The 16,346-nt window shown below is 45.3% G+C and overlaps 1 protein-coding gene and 1 non-coding gene across 5 annotated transcripts in view; both read left to right on the top strand.

Annotated features, from left to right (window-relative positions):
- The first annotated feature begins 2,900 nt into the window (after positions 1 to 2,900).
- Positions 2,901 to 3,003, top strand: LOC112443600 (U6 spliceosomal RNA). The gene has a single exon (XR_003031989.1). It is a non-coding gene; the product is annotated as a U6 spliceosomal RNA (small nuclear RNA).
- Positions 3,004 to 4,520: 1,517 nt separating this feature from the next.
- The window catches only part of OCA2 (OCA2 melanosomal transmembrane protein), a 280,525-nt gene continuing 268,699 nt past the window's right edge, over positions 4,521 to 16,346 (top strand). For 2 of the 4 annotated variants that reach the window (XM_024979497.2, XM_024979496.2), the window contains exon 1: positions 4,527 to 4,680. The gene's annotated coding sequence lies outside the window, so the exon portion shown is untranslated. Of the gene's footprint in view, positions 4,681 to 16,346 lie in introns of all 4 variants that reach the window. The other 2 variants (XM_059877649.1, XM_059877646.1) reach the window with 2 other exon arrangements.

Here is a 16,346-nt window from a genome sequence, read left to right as displayed (position 1 = left end):
ATGATAGATGGTCACTATTTTTGTCACCAAACTTGGGGTGGTTTGTTACAGAAATAGATAAAGACGTGTCTGAGTTTGTGTTTGATTTGTCTACTTTCTGAGGTGGGCCAAGTGGTAGAAGGAAACTGCTCTGGCCATCTGCCCCAGTATCCCTTCCTTTCCCATACCTATAAACGATCAATATGCAGGTTTGGCTGATCTGACCATCTGTGGGCACCAGTGGGTGAGCAGAACACAGGGGCTTTGTGGTCAGAGCAGACAAAGGCCGGGGTCCACAGAAGCCTGAAGAGCCAGTGGTCTTCATAAAGGGTGGAGTTCATAAAGGGAAGCCACAGTCAGGTTTCCACTGAAGACGTGGCTGAAGGGCAGGGCAGGGGGTCACTCTGAGTTATACCTGTCAATTGAGGATCTGAGGTCAGGGGCGTCTTCACAGGATCACCCACAAATACATAAAATATGCATAAGCACACATTCACACAAACCCACCACTGTATATAATATAAGCAAAAGGATTTTATTGCAGAAATGCTGAAATTTGCATGTACATTCAAGTATGGTTGGCCCTTGATCAACATGGGAGCTCGGGATGCACAGCTGAAAATCCATGTGTAAATGGACCTACACAGTTCAAACTCATATTGTTCCAGGGTACACAGTACCATGTACTTCAAAATACACACTGTTGGCCTTTGTGTCAGATTCCAATGCTGCTCTTTGCTGAGAAAACTTAGAGACCTCCTATTTTGGAATTTCCTGAGCCATCCAAGAAAAGTGTGACTTTATGGTGATATCTTGGTAAAATCACCATGTATTTCCTGAACTGTCCCCAACCACTCTGGCTGAAGAAGTCCAGTCCCCTTTCACGGGAAAGCAGGGCCATATGAATTACACTACAGGTTTCTAGTGATGCTTCTGTATCCAATTCTTGTTCCCAGCTGCCAAGAAGGGAACCCCGATCTGGACCTGGTTTCAGCAACCAAGAGGGAGGGCTGGCAATAAACCAGGATCTGAGATAGCTCATGGTTTGGTCCAACGTGGTACATGGCCTTGGAGACTCCCCTGCTCTGAAGGGCCTTCACTACCATGTGGGTTTGCCAATTCCTTGCAAGGGTGAGATTTCTTCCATAATTTAGGCCATGCAAGTTCACCCCCTGGAGCAGGAATAGGAGTGATTTCACTACAAATGTTTAGCAGCTACTCAAGAGACAGAGACTAGACAGGCTTGGGGTCAGCACGTAGATGCTAGGGACATGGGCATGAGGCATGGAGAGCCATGTGGTAGCCACGATTGCCCTGCTGGTGCGTTGTGACCCTTCTCTGGTCACGTTGGCACTCACAGTCAGCCTCCCACTGTATGGAGGGCATTCAGTAAGGGCAGGGCAGCCTGGAACCTTCTGTCTGCCCCAGATGCCTACACATTCATGCTCTGGGGCCCCCTTACCACTTTCCCATGTATCAGAGTTCTCAAAGTGCTGGAGGAAGACTTGGCCAAGGTGGCCTCCACTCCACGTGAATAGGGTTGTTGCTGTGTCCACACTGGCTGCGAGTGGCAGTCTGAATACAGACAACTACTAATGTGGCACTTGGCCTTCTCTTGGGGACGCTGGGGTCTCTAGCTGGTGTGCCAGCACTGGAACTGCTCTGTGGCAGTGCCCACTGTGCTCTGGGAGGCCTGACGACCTTGCATCCCTGGTCCTTGCTCCTGGGCAGCCCCCACCACACCCTGCTTTGTACAGTTCAGTTCAGTTCAGTGACTCAGTCGTGTCTGACTCTTTGCAACCCCATGGACTGCAGCACGCCAGGCCTCCCTGTCCATCACCAACTCCCAGAGTTTACTCAAACTCACGTCCACTGAGTCGGTGATGCCATCCAACCACCTCATCCTCTGTCGTCCCCTTCTCCTCCTGCCCTCAATCTTTCCCAGAATCAGGGTCTTTTCAAAGGAGTCAGCTCTTTGCATCAGGTGGCCAAAGTATTGGAGTTTCAGCTTCAACCTCAGTCCTTCCAATGAACACCCAGGACTGATCTCCTTTAGGATGGACTGGTTGGATCTCCTTGCAGTCCAAGGGACTCTTCTTCAACACCACAGTTCAAAAGCATCGATTCTACAGCATACGTGTTATAAGTGTGTACCTTCGAACACCTAGAGGGCTTCATAGTTCTCTCAGAGAGGCTTGGAGAAGACACTCTCATAAGGATAACTTTTTGAGTTCTGCCTCTTACACTGTAGGTGAGCGAAGAGCTTTGGACTTCCTGCAGTGCCCAGTAGATTAAAGCCCCAGTGGGGCTTCCCAGTCCACAGCAAGCCTGTGTGTCTGTGTGTGTGTGCGCCTGTGTGTTTGTGCCTATACATATGTCTGTGTGTTGGGCTGCGTGTAGTTATTTATGTGTCTCTCTGTGTGCCTGTTTATATTTTTGGGTGTGCTTCTGCATCTCTGTGTGTGTAATGTCTGTGATATGTGTGTGTATGTTTGTGTCTCTGTGAATAGTTTACCTGTCTCGGTGTGTCCGTTTGTATTTCCTTATGTGTTTATGTGTCCATGTGTGTCCAAGTGTGCATCTGTATGTGGGTGTGTCTGTGTGTTGTTTGTGTGTGTGTGTATGTTGTATGATACAGTGCTTTCCACAAGTGTAACCTTCACAGCCCTAGGCTGGAGGCGGGAAAGCATAAGGAAATAAGATGAATGCTGATCAGGTTTATCAGCTGTAGTAGAGAACTCTTCAAGAGCAAAACAGAAAAAAGTAGGCAGAATATTTACTAATTTCACATTTTCCCAATTCTTGTTCATAGGGAAAAAACTGTTACAAGTATCAGTACTTGGCTACCTTCTATCAAGCAGAGCTGCATGGGGCACAGTAAGTGCTGGCTGCACCTAGTGTTCAGAGAGGGCTCTGCCCCTGGCACTCACTGTGGCACATACCAAAATTGGAACCATGCAGAGAAGATTAGCATGGCCCCTGAGCAAGGATGACATGTAAATTCGTAAAGTGCTTTGTATTTTCAAAACTCTTAGAGGAAACCATAGGCAGAACACTCTTTCACATAAATTTCAGCAAGATCTTTTTTGACCCACATCCTAGAGTAATGAAAATAAAAACAAAAGAAACAAATGGGACCTAATTAAGCTTAAAACCGTTTGCACAGCAAAGGAAAAAGGCCATAAAGCAAAAAGACAACTGTCAGAATGGGAGAAATATTTGCAAACAAAGCAATTGACAAAGAATTAAACTGCAAAATATACAAACAGTCCATGCAGCTCATCAGAAAAACAAACAACCCAGTCAAAAAATGAGTGGAAGACCTAAACAGACATTTCTCCAAAGAAGAAATACAGAAATACAAACATATAGATGGCCAACAAGTACATTAAAAAATGCTCAACATCACTCATTAGAGAAATGTAAATCAAAACTACAATGAGGTATCACTTCATACCAGTCAGAATGGCCATGATTATATAAAATTTACAAAGAATAAATGCTGGGAGGGTTTGAAGAAATGGAACCCTCTTACACTGTTGGTGGGAATGTAAATCGGTACAGCCACAATGGAGAACGGTATGGAGTTTCCTTAAAAAACTAAAAATGGAACTACCATATGACTCAGCAATCCCACTACTGGGCATATACCCAGAGAAAAGCATAATTCAAAAAGATACCTGTACCCCAATGTTCATCACACAGCACTATTTACAATAGCCAGGACATGGAATGTCCATCAATAGAAGATGTGGTAGAAATATACTGTGAAATATTACTTGAGACTGTCATACAGAATGAAGTAAGCAGAAAGAGAAAAATCAAATATTGTATGGTAAAGATGATCTGCAAAGCAGAAATAGAGACAAAGATGTAGAGAACAAACATCTGGATACCAAGGGGGAAGTGAGTGGGTGGGTAGGATGAATTGGGAGCTTGGGGTTGAGAAATATATATATATATATATATAATGTATAAAATAGATAACTAATGAGAACCTGCTGTACAGCACAGGGAAATCTACTCAGTGCTCTTTGGTGACCTAAATAGGAAGGAAATCCCCCAAAGATAGGATATATACATATATAGCTGATTCATTTTGCTGTACAGCAGAAACTAACAAAACATTGTAAAGCAGCTATACTCCAATTAAAAAAGAGAGTGAGCTCTGGTCTCTGACCAGGAGCATATTTTCTTCATTTCTTTTTTATTAAAAATTTTTTTAATTTATTTTTTTAATTTATTTTTTTAATCTAAGGATAATTGCTTTACAGAATTGTGTTGGTTTCTGCCAAACATCAGCTTGAATCAGTCATAGGTATACATTATGTCCGCACCCTCTTGAACCTCCCTCTCACCTCCCACTCCATCCCACCCCTCCAGGTTTGTTACACAGCCTGGGTTTGAGTTCCCTGAGTTATACAGCAAATTCTCAATGGCTATCTATTTTACATATTGTCTTCATTTTTTGACTGTCTCTTGCAGCTGCTAGGGTAAGGCAGCAGGGGTGGGAGCAGCAATGGGGTGGAGTGGTTGGGGGCGGAGGGGATGCCCGTCGTGACGTCTGTGGGTGTGGCCAGGCCGGCAGGAGGACCGTGGAGCAGCTGGGAGCTCGCCTGCCTCCCGGGACTACCTCCATCGTCATTCAGCGCTCTCATCTTCAACTGTAAACTTGCTCCTGGAAGAAGATCAAGTCTTCAGGTTAGTTGGGAGAGAGGAGATGAGGAACTAACCTGTTCTAGGGAGCAGGCGGGGTTTTAATAAGCCTGTGCTGAATTGTTGCTTTTAGGAGCAAGGAAAATTCCTCTCAGGGGAAATGTGCAAAGTCTAAGACTGAATAGCTGGTGTGAGCACTCGGGCTTGACACCACAACAAGTTATTTTCTGGATATAATGGCTCATTGGGAGGCAAGTTCCCAAGACAAAGGGCGTCGTCCCCAGCCCGGGAGGGCCGTGGGCACACGGAGGAAGAGAATTTGGAACAGTTCAGGCAGCAAATGTTCTGCCTGAACTGAGGAATGACTTAATCCACGTGAACACTAGTCAGGCGTTTTTGTGGAATGGAATGCGCCAGGGTGAAAACATTAAATCCCTCAGAGCTGCTTCTCTGCACTCTGACCACACACAGTGGAGTAAATGAATTTAAGGTTGCCCACTCTTTCCAAAGAATGGATGTCAAGCACAGGCATCCCTGGGTGTGGATGTGCTTGGGTTTGACAGGGTAGGTATCTGGAGCTCCTACCACACTGGCCTGGCTAGCTGTGAAGCTACCCAAGGAAAATGTTTGAGCGCTGATTTAAGGAATGTGATAACTCTACAACCTGCAGTGATTTTGAGGAAGAGCCAACAGGAGGCTGTGAGCAGGGTGGGCGGCTTCTATATCCTTGTATTTACAAGGCAGTGCCCTGTAACCTAAATCATCTAGGAAATGCCATCCCCGAGGTGTGCATGAGGTGAGCTAGGGGGTGAGCATGAGGTCTGCTGTCCAGGCCCCTGGGGCAAGGCCTGCCTGGGCTTGGAGGGCCTGGGAGATTGAATACGTCTAGGGATACTTGTGCTGTGCTGTGCTTAGTCACTCAGATGTATCTGATTCCATGTGAACCCATGGACTGTAGCCGCCAGGCTGTCTGTCCATGGGGATTCTCCAGGCAAGAATACTGGAGTGGTTTGCCATGCCCTCCTCCAGGGGATCTTCTTAAATCAGGGGTCGAACCCAGGTTTCCCAGATTGCAGGCAGATTCTTTACCATCTGAGCCATCAGGGAAACCCTCTCACATAATTGCTATTAAGGATTAAATCTCAGGTTAGTTGGGAGAGAGGAGATGAGGAGCTAACCTGTTCTAGGGAGCAGATGGGGTTTTAATAAGCCTGTGCTAAATTGTTGCTTTTAGGAGCAAGGAAAATTCCTCTCAGGGAAAATGTGCGAAGTCTAAGACTGAATAGCTGGTATGAGCACTCGGGCTTGACACCACAACAAGTTATTTTCTGGATATAATGGCTCATTGGGAGGCAAGTTCCCAAGACAAAGGGCGTCCCCAGCCCAGGAGGGCCGTGGGGATACGGAGGAAATGTTCTGCCTGAACTGTGGGATGACATCTGCTCTCACTGCTGACTTAACCCACGTAAACACTAGTCAGATGAGAGCTCTAGGTAAACTGTAACTCTGTTTAGTCGCTTTGTGATCCTATGGAGTATAGCCACCAGGCTCCTCTGTTCGTGGGGATTCTCCAGGCAAGAATACTGGAGTGGGTTGCCATGCCCTCCTCCAGGGTATCTTCTCAACTCAGGGGTTGAACCCAGGTCTCCCGCATTGCATGCAGATTCTTTACCATCTGAGCCAAATTGTAAAGGATTGCACAAAAACTACCTCTTATTGTAGATTTAGTTTACAAATGCTTGAGTGCCATTGTTCAAATCAGGTATAATGTTGGGGTGATTTAGGAATATAAGTCTCTAAATATTTATGGCACTGATGAAAAGCAAATGCTGATACCATTCTTGTTCTCTGAGAAGCCATGACACTCTTGGGGTTAAGTGAGATCTGAGATCATCAGGAATCATGGGGTAGGGGGAGACTCTAGCTGCTGCTACAGATCTGGGTGCCTCAATGCCTGAGGAAGGTTTTAAGCCTGAGTCCAGGGCATCATGTGCATGTTGGAAAGATCGCCGTGATTAGATGATGGGGAGCAGCTAGGAGGTTCTAGAAAGCCACTGTAGAGTCCTGCCAGCTGAGAGGTGACTGCAGTCAGGTCAGGGAGGCTCTGCTTAGGTGAGGGTCTGCAGAGTCAGAGGGAGTCATCAGAGGTGCTCCTGGTTGTGTGTACCTGAATGGTCATAGGACCCCAGGGGAAGGAACAGGTTTTGGGACTTCTGCAGAGGTGTTTGGGCACCTTGGAGACACTGGGGTAGATAAGAAGGCAGCTGGAACACAGTGGTCTGGGCTGCAGAAGGGGACTGGTGAATCACATGTCCATGAGTGAGAACCTCACTTGCTGGTTAGATTTTACAGTTTTGTGCTTTCAGTTGTGCTGTACTGCGGGATATGTGGAGGTGCTTGCCTACTGTTCGGGGAACTGCTTGCCTGGGCAGGATGCCCCCATGCTAAGGCACCTGAGACCCCAAGTACAAGGAGTTGCACTTGGCAAGGGGAGTAGCAGGACTCAACTGCAGCGCAAGTCTCTTTTCGGGGAGGGAGAGCTCTGTCTCCTACGATGGGGAGAGAGAGAGAGAGGCCTGAGCACAGAGTGGGACCTCCAAGTTCTTCCTCACCTGGGGCTTCCCAGGTGGCACTAGTGGTAAAGAACCCGCCTGCCAAGGCAGGAGACAAAAGAGACTTGGGTTTGATCCTTGGATCAGGAAGATCCTCTGGAGGAGGGCATGGCAATCCACTCCAGTATTCATGCCTGGAGAAACCCATGGACAGAGGAGGCTGGCAGGTCACAGTCCATGGGGTCGCAGAGTCTGACACCACTGAAGCAACTTGACACATGCACACCAAGTTCTTCTCAAGGCTCAGAGGAAGACAGCTCTTTTGTCTGAACTAAAAGTTGAAAATTATATTTTATTCAGGGGGTTTTCTGAGGACTCAAGCCCCAGAAGATAGCCTTTCAGATATTTCTGAGGGATTGCTTTAAAGATGTAAGAGAGTAGCCAAGATATATAGGAATTTTTGCGGCAGAAACCAGGTAGTCAGAGCATCAAAAGATAACTGTTAATTGAAAGGAACCAGATAGCCCAAGGAATTTAGTGCTTTTCTTTGTAGGAGAAGATGCTAGCATCTGGGCCCACTGAAATCACTCCTTTGATATGCATCTCAGCTCTCCAGGGCCTGCATCCCACCTGCTTCCTCCACCCTGAACCTCCTCAGGGTGCAGTTGGCGGTGGCTATAGGGGCTGCTGGCTTCATTGTCACAGCGTCCTTTGTTTACTGATACAGTAGGCAATATTCTTTGTCCCCACTTTACAAAGAGAACAGAGGGCTTCCCTGGTGGGCCAGTGGTTAAGAATCCACCTTGCAACTCAGGGGACAATGGTTTGATCCCTCCTCTGGGAAGATCCCCCGTGTCTCAGGGCAGCTCAGCCACTGTGCCACACCTACTGAGCCTGTGCTCTAGAGTCTTTGCTCCACAGCAGGAGAGGCCACCTCAGTGAGAAGCCCTCACACCGTGACTAGAGAATAGCCTCCCCTCCCTACAACTAGAGTAAGCCCATGCACAGCCACAAAGACCCAGTGCAGCCAAAGATAATTAAAGATGTAAAATTAAAAAGAGAGAACATAAAAGGGGGCTTTTAACCCAGTTCATTCATTGCAAGAGCCATCTGAAGGGATTAAGGATCAGACTTCACAGTCTCGGTCCTGGCCTGGAGTGGGATAAGGGAAAAGGCACCCACACTGCCGTCACTGGGAAAGGCCTGTCTCTGTGTACTGGGTGGGCCAATTCCTGGTGGCCTCTACAATCCCAGAGTCGATTCCTGCACCTTCTTTGGGCTTCATCACCTAGAAAGACTGCACCAAATGCAGAAGACCCAGTCACATCCACAGGGATGTAGCTACCTGGACAGTTCTACATCAAGAAGGAAACTTTGGTCCTGAATGGTTTTGTGGAGAGGGACATTATATAACTGGGTGTGTTCTCAGGACTTAGACATTGTCTATAGGAGGAAGGAATTGCCTGTGGAATGATTTCTATTTAATAATAAAGTTTTCGCAGCAGCTAATGTGCTTTTAGTCTGTCGTCTGTTTTCATTATTGCATTATGTCAAATGATGAAAGAACATGGAGAAAAGTGTTCTTAAAATTTACAAAGAAACTGTTTTCCACATAATGTGTATTGCTACTGCTGGTTTATGTACTACTGTAAAAGCACCAGGCTAGGAGAAGGCAATGGCACCCCACTCCAGTACTCTTGCCTGGAAAATCCCATGGACGGAGGAACCTGGTAGGCTGCAGTCCATGGGTCACAAAGAGTTGGACACGACTGAGCGACTTCACTTTCTCTTTTCACGTTCATGCATTGGAGAAGGAAATGGCAACCCACTCCAGTATTCTTGCCTGGAGAATCCCAGGGATGGGGGAGCCTGGAGGGCTGCCGTCTATGGGGTCACACAGAGTTGGACATGACTGAAGCGACTTAGCAGCAGCAGCAGCATTGTATTAAGTCATTCACTTTATTCAATTGGCCTGTCTGTGCAGAAGAGGGGACCACATCCCAAAGACAACTATAACAGCACCACAACATGCACAGTGTACCACGGAGGTGCTTGTTTAGGTGTAGTCTTGCTGGGCTGAAGGCTACTCAGGGCAGGTTCCTAGGACTTGCCACTCTGAGTTCCACTTCCTGTTCTTATGTCTCTGCTGGCTCATTGGCACCAAACCTAGAATGCAAAGAAATTCTATCATGCCCATAAAATCCTAGCCAAATTCTGCTCTCACTGCCATCATGGAAGGGCTGTGGGTATCTGGCCCCAGCTGGAGCATAGAGAACACAGCTCTCTTAATCCCCTTTTCTTTTTTATTTTTGATTCTTTTTTCCCCTCTATTTTTTAATTGGAGGGTAATTGCTTTACAATATTGTGTTGGCCTCTGCCATACATTAACATGAATCAGCCACAGATATATATAATCCCCTCCCTCCTTAAACCCTTTCCTATTTCCCACCCCATCCCACCCCTCTAGTTTGTCACAGAGCACTAGGTTGAGGTCCTTGTGTCACACAGCAGATTCCCACTTGCAGTCTGTTTTATATACGGTAAGTGGTGCTAGTGGTAAAGAATCTGCCTGTCCGTGCAGGAGACGTAAGAGACACAGGTTTGATTCCTGAGTCAGAAAGATCTCCTGGAGGAGGGCATGGCAACCCACTCCAGTATCCTTGCCTGGAGAATCCTATGAGCAGAGGAGCCTGGCAGGCTACCGTCCATAGAGTCGCACAGAGTCGGACATGACCAAAGTAACTTAGCACACAAAGTATATGCTTCCATGCTGCTCTTTGAATTTGTCCCTCCTTCTCCTTCCCCCACTGTGTTCACAAGTCTGTTCTCTATGTTTGCATCTCCACTGTTCCCCTGCAGATAGGTTCATCAGTACCATTTTGTCTAGATTCCATATGAATGCAGTAACATACAATATTTTTCTTCCTTTTTCTGACTTACTTCACTCTGTATAATAGACTAGGTTCATCCACCTCATTAGGACTGACTCAGATGCATTCTTTTCTTTTTTGTAGCTGAGTAACATTCCATTTTATATATGTACCACAGCTACCGTATCCATTAATCTGTCAAGGGACATCTAGGTTGCTTCTATTTCCTATCTATTGTAAAAAGTGCTGCAACGAACATTGGGGTACATGTGTCTCTTTCAATTATGGCTTTCTCAGGGTAAGTACCTAGTGTTGGCATTTGGGTCATATGATAGTTCTATTCCCAGTTTTTTAAAAGAATCTCTATACTGTTCTCCATAGTGGCTGTATCAACTTACATTCCCACCAACAGTGCAAGACGGTACCCTTTTCTCCACATTCTCTCCAGCATTTATTGTTTATAGACTTTTTAATGATGGCCATTCTGACTGGTGTGAGGTGATACCTTGTTGTAGTTTTGGTTTGCATTTCTCTAATGATGAGTGATTAAGAAAATTAGAGATACCAAGGGAACATTTCATGCAAAGATGGGCTCGATAAAGGACAGAAATGGTATGGACCTAACAGAACCAGAAGATATTAAGAAGAGGTAGCAGGAATACACAAAAGAACTGTGCAAAAAAATCTTCACGACCAAGATAATAATAATGATGTGATCACTAACCTAGAGCCAGACATCCTGGAATGTGAAGTCAAGTGGGCCTTAGAAAGCATCACTACGAACAAAGCTAGTGGAGGTGATGGAATTCCAGTTGAGCTATTTCAAATCCTGAAAGATGATGCTGTGAAAGTGCTGCACTCAATATGCCAGCAAATTTGGAAAACTCAGCAGTGGCTACAAGATTGGAAAACGTCGGTTATCATTCCAATCCCAAAGAAAGGCAATGTGAAAGAATGCTCAAACTACCACACAATTGCACTCATCTCACAGGCGAGTAGAGTAATGCTCAAAATTCTCCAAGCCAGGCTTCAGCAATACGTGAACCGTGAACTTCCAGATGTTCAAGCTGGTTTTAGAAAGGGCAGAGGAACCAGAGACCAAATTGCCAACATCTGCTGGATCATCAAAAAAGCAACAGAGTTCCAGAAAAACATCTATTTCTGCTTTATTGACTATGCCAAAGCCTTTGACTATATGGATCACCATAAACTGTGGAAAATTCTGAAAGAGATGGGAATCCCAGACCACCTGACCTGCCTCTTGAGAAACCTATATGCAGGTCAGGAAGCAACAGTTAGAACTGGACATGGAACAACAGACTGGTTCCAAATAGGAAAAGGAGTATGTCAAGGCTGTATATTGTCACCCTGCTTATTTAACTTCTATGCAGAGTACATAATGAGAAACGCTGGGCTGGAAGAAGCACAAGCTGGAATCAAGATTGCCGGGAGAAATATCAATCACCTCAGATATGCAGATGACACCACCCTTATGGCAGAAAGTGAAGAGGAACTAAAAAGCCTCTTGATGAAAGTGAAAGAGGAGAGTGAAAAAGTTGGCTTAAAGCTCAACATTCAGAAAATGAAGATCATGGCATCTAGTCCAATCACTTCATGGGAAATAGATGGGGAAACAGTGGAAACAGTGTCAGACTTTATTTTTGGGGGCTCCAAAATCACTGCAGATAGTGACTGCAGCCATGAAATTAAAAGACACTTACTCCTTGGAAGGAAAGATATGACCAACCTAGATAGCATATTGAAAAGGAGAGACATTACTTTGCCAATAAATGTCCATCTAGTCAAAGCTATGGTTTTTCCAGTGGTCATGTATGGATGTGAGAGTTGGACTGTGAAGAAAGCTGAGCGCCGAAGAATTGGTGCTTTTGAAATGTGGTGTTGGAGAAGACTCTTGAGAGTCCCTTGGACTGCAAAGAGATCCAACCAGTCCATTCTGAAGGAGATCAGCCCAGGGATTTCTTTGGAAGGAATGATGTTAAAGCTGAAACTCCAGTACTTTGGCCACCTCATGCGAAGAGTTGACTCATTGGAAAAGACTCTGATGCTGGGAGGGATTGGGGGCAAGAGAAGGGGACGACAGAGGATGAGATGGCTGGATGGCATCACTGACTTGATGGACGTGAGTCTGAGTGAACTCTGGGAGTTGGTGATGGACAGGGAGGCCTGCCATGCTGCGATTCATGGGGTCGCAAAGAGTTGGACATGACTGAGCGACTGAAATGAACTGAATGATGAGTGATGTTTAGCATCATGTGTTTGTTGGCCATCTGTATGTCTTCTTTGGAGAAATATCTGTTTGGGTCTTTCAGCCATTTTTTGATTGGGTTGTTTGTTTTTCTGCTATTGAGCTGAATGAACTGTTTATTTGCAGTTCCCATTCTGAGGGTTGTCTTTTAATCTTGTTTAGTGTTTTTTTTTCTGTGAAAAATCTTTTAAGGTTAATTAAGTCCCATCTGTTTACTTTTGTTTCTATTTCCATTACTCTAGGAAGTGGGTCAAAGAGGATCTTGCTGTGATGTATGTCAAAGAGAATATCACCTATGTTTTTCTCTAAGAGCTTTATAGCTTCTGGCCTTACATTTAAATCTTTAATCCATTTTGAGTTTATTTTTGTGTGTGGTGTTGAAAAGTGTTCTAGCTTCATTCTTTTACATGTAGCTGTCCATTTTGTCCCAGCACCACTTATTGAAGAGGCTGTCTTTTCTCCACTGTATTTTCTTGCCTCCTCTGTCAAGATAAGGTGCCCATAGATATGTGGGTTTATCTCTGGACTTTCTGTCTTGTTCCATTGATCTATATTTCTGTTTTTGTGCCAATACCATACTGTCTTACTGACTGTAGTTTTGTAGTATAGTCTGAAGTCAGGAAAGTTGATTCCTCCAACTCCTATCTTCTTTTTCAAGATTACTTCAGCTATTTGTGATCTTTTGTGTTTCCATACAAATTGTGAAATTTTTTGTTCTAGTGCTGTGAAAAATACCATTAGTAGTTTGATTGTTGTCATTCACTCATTCAGTTGTATCAGACTCATTGCAACCCCTTAGACTGCAGCATACCAGGCTTCCCTGTCCTTCACAATCTCCCAGAGTTTGCTCAAACTCATGTCCATTGAATCGGGGATGCCATCCAAGCATCTCACTTTCTGTCATCCCCTTCTCTTACTGACCTCAATCTTTCCCATCATCAGGGTCTTTTCCAGTGAGTCAGCTCTTCACATCAGGTGGCCAAAGTATTGGAGTTTCAGTTTCAGCATCAGTCCTTCTGATGAATATTCAAGGTTGATTTCTTTTAGTGTTGACTGGTTTGATCTCCTTGCAGTCCATGGGACTCTCAAGAGTCTTCTCCAGTGCCACAGGTAAAAAGCATCAATCCTTTGGTGTTCAGCCTTTTTTATGGTCCAACTCTCACATCCATACAAAATGACTACTGGAAAAAATCATAGCTTTGACTACAAGGACTTTTGTTGGCAAAGTGATGTCTCTGCTTTTTAAAATGCTATCTAGGTTTGTCATAGCTTTTCTTCCAAGGAGCAGGTGTCTTTTAATTTCATGGCTGCAGTCACCATCTGCAGTGCTTTTGGAGCCCAAGAAAATAAAGTCTGTTACAGTTTCCATTTTTCCCCCATCTATTTGCCATGATTTCCTAAAGGAAATCAGTCCTGAATATTCATTGGAAGGACTGTTGTTGAAGCTGAAACTCCAATACTTTGGCTACGTGATGCGAAGAGCTGATTCATTTGAAAAGACCCTGATGGTGGGAAAGATTGAAGGCAGGAGGAGAAGGGGACGACAGAGGATGAGATGGTTGGATGGCATCGCCGACTCAATGGACATGAGTTTGAGTAAACTCCGGGAGTTGGTGATGGACAGGGAGGCTTGGCGTGCTGCGGTCCTTGGGGTCACAAAGAGTCAGACATGATTGAGCGACTGAACTGAACTGAACTGAACTAACTGAACTGAACTAATTTGCCATGAAGTGATGGGACTGGATGCTGTGATCTTAGTTTTTTGATGTTGAGTTTTAGCCAGCTTTTTTGTTCTCTTTCATCTTTATCAAGAGGCTCTTCAGTTCCTCTTTGCTTTATGCAATTTGGGTAGTATCATCTGCATATCTGACATGATTGAATTTTTCCTGGAAATCTTGATTCCAGCTTGTGCTTCATTCAGCCTGGCATTTTACATGATGTACTCAGCATATAAACAAATAAGCAGGGTGACAATATACAACCTTGACATACTCCTTTCCCAATTTTGAACCAGTCTTTTGTTCCATATCTGGTTCTAACTGTTGCCTCTTAACCTGCATACAGGTTTCTCAGGAGGCAGGTACTTTGATAGGGATTGCATTGAATCCATAGATTGCTTTGGGCAGTGTAGTCACTTTTCCAATATTGATTCTTCCAATCCAAGAACATGGAATATCTCTCCATCTGTTTGTGTCATCTTTGATTTCTTTCATCAGTGTCTTATAGTTTTCTGCATACAGGTCTTTTGCATCTTTAGGTAGGTTTATCCCTGGGTATTTTATTCTTTTTGTTGCAATGGCAAATGGGATTGTTTCCTTAATTCTCTTTCTGATTTTTTCCAAACTATGTTGAATAACAGTGGTGGGAATGGGCACCGTTTTCTTGTCCCTCATCTTAGAGGAAATGCTTTGAGTTCTTCACCATTGAGAATAATGTTTTCTGTGGGTTTGTTGTATATGGCCTTTATTATATTGAGGTAGTTTTCTTCTATGCCTACTTTCTGGAGAATTTTTATCATAAATGAGTGTTTAATTTGTTGAAAACTTTTTCTGCCTCTGTAGAGATGATCATATGGTTTATATCTTTCAGTTTGTTGATATGCTGTATCACAATGATTGATTTGCATATATTGAATAATCCTTGCATCCCTGGGATAAATCCCACTTATTGATCCTCCTTTCTTAATGCCTCCATCGTTGAGCTTCCCCTCAGGCCTGGAACAGTGAACAACAGCTGCTGGACCAGGTCAGGGGAAAGACACAGGGGTAGAACCCACTGCCCTCCCAGCAGGGCATGCCCAGTCATCTCCCCCTGGGCACTGTCCCCTGGCCGCCCTTGTACCCAGTGTTGTCAACTGATGGGTCCCTCCCATCAGCCTCTGGGCACATCCTCTGGGCACCGAAACTAGGCTAGTTGGGAGGAGTCAGAGCCAGAGGGCAGAACAGATAGCATAGGTGGATGTATTTAAAAGGACAGGTGTGACTGTGACATTCCAATGGGTCTGAAATGTCAGCCATGACCATCATTTTTTTTTTTTTCCTAAATTGGTGGAAACTTGGTTATTTTGGTGTGGAAATCTGACTGACTGGAGGGTTCCTGCTCCAGATGGTCAGGGTGCCAGGGATGGCACCTCTCCTGCTCACTGCAGGTGTCTGTCCCAGCCCAAGCTTACCCTCATATTTTGACCAGGCCCTCTTCTGTGGAGTTCTCAGGGTGAGCACTAGACATCTTTCAATAGATCAGTTGCATGGGGTTCAGTGGGATGAGACCAGACTTAGGCTTTGGGTTCAGTGGAAGTTCAGCCAGGGGCAGGGGTGCTGGCGAGTGTTCCCAGTGGACATGCTGTGGGCTGGGGTTTTCCAATCACATGTGTAAGAGGTGCAAGCAGGAGGATTTGGGATATGTTTAGAGGAACAGGATGAGGAACATAAGAGAAAGAGAGGGACCTCTGGGTGAGCAGAACCCTCAGTCACCCTGAGAAAGTGAGCTGAGCAAGAACAGAGTCACTGGTCAGTGATGAGCAGGGATGCAGAGGAGGCTGTGGTGGGAGCCTGAGCTCAGGGAAGGTTGGAATGGGAGATAAACATCTTCAGAGTGGCCTGTGTCTTAAGCCCTGAGACTGAAATCTAGGGAGGGAGGGCTCAAGACAAAGGCTGGGAAGACCTGAGACTGAAATCTAGGGAGGGAGGGCTCAAGACAAAGGCTGGGAAGAGGGGAGGGAGTCAGCAAAGGAGAATGAGAAGAAGAACCAGAGGGCCAGGGAGTCGTGGGACCAGAAGGAAGGGTGCTTGCACAGTAGGATGCTGAGAACCCCAGAGAGGGACAGAGTTGAGAGTTTACCAGTGACCTTGGCAAGGTTGTTTTTCATCAAACTGGGGGACATAAGCTTGGGTGAAGTGGGTTCAATAAAGGAGAGATGAATATAGTCTTGGGAAGTTGTGCTATATAGAACAGGAGAGGAACTGGGTAGTGGCTGAATGACTCTGGGAAGACAGGGAGATTCAATTTTTTATTTTGAGGCAA

This window comes from Bos taurus, chromosome 2, assembly GCF_002263795.3.
Source record: "Bos taurus isolate L1 Dominette 01449 registration number 42190680 breed Hereford chromosome 2, ARS-UCD2.0, whole genome shotgun sequence".
Taxonomy (NCBI): domain Eukaryota; kingdom Metazoa; phylum Chordata; class Mammalia; order Artiodactyla; family Bovidae; genus Bos; species Bos taurus.
Note: the sequence above shows the minus strand (reverse complement) of the source record. Positions and strands in the feature narration are given on the sequence as shown.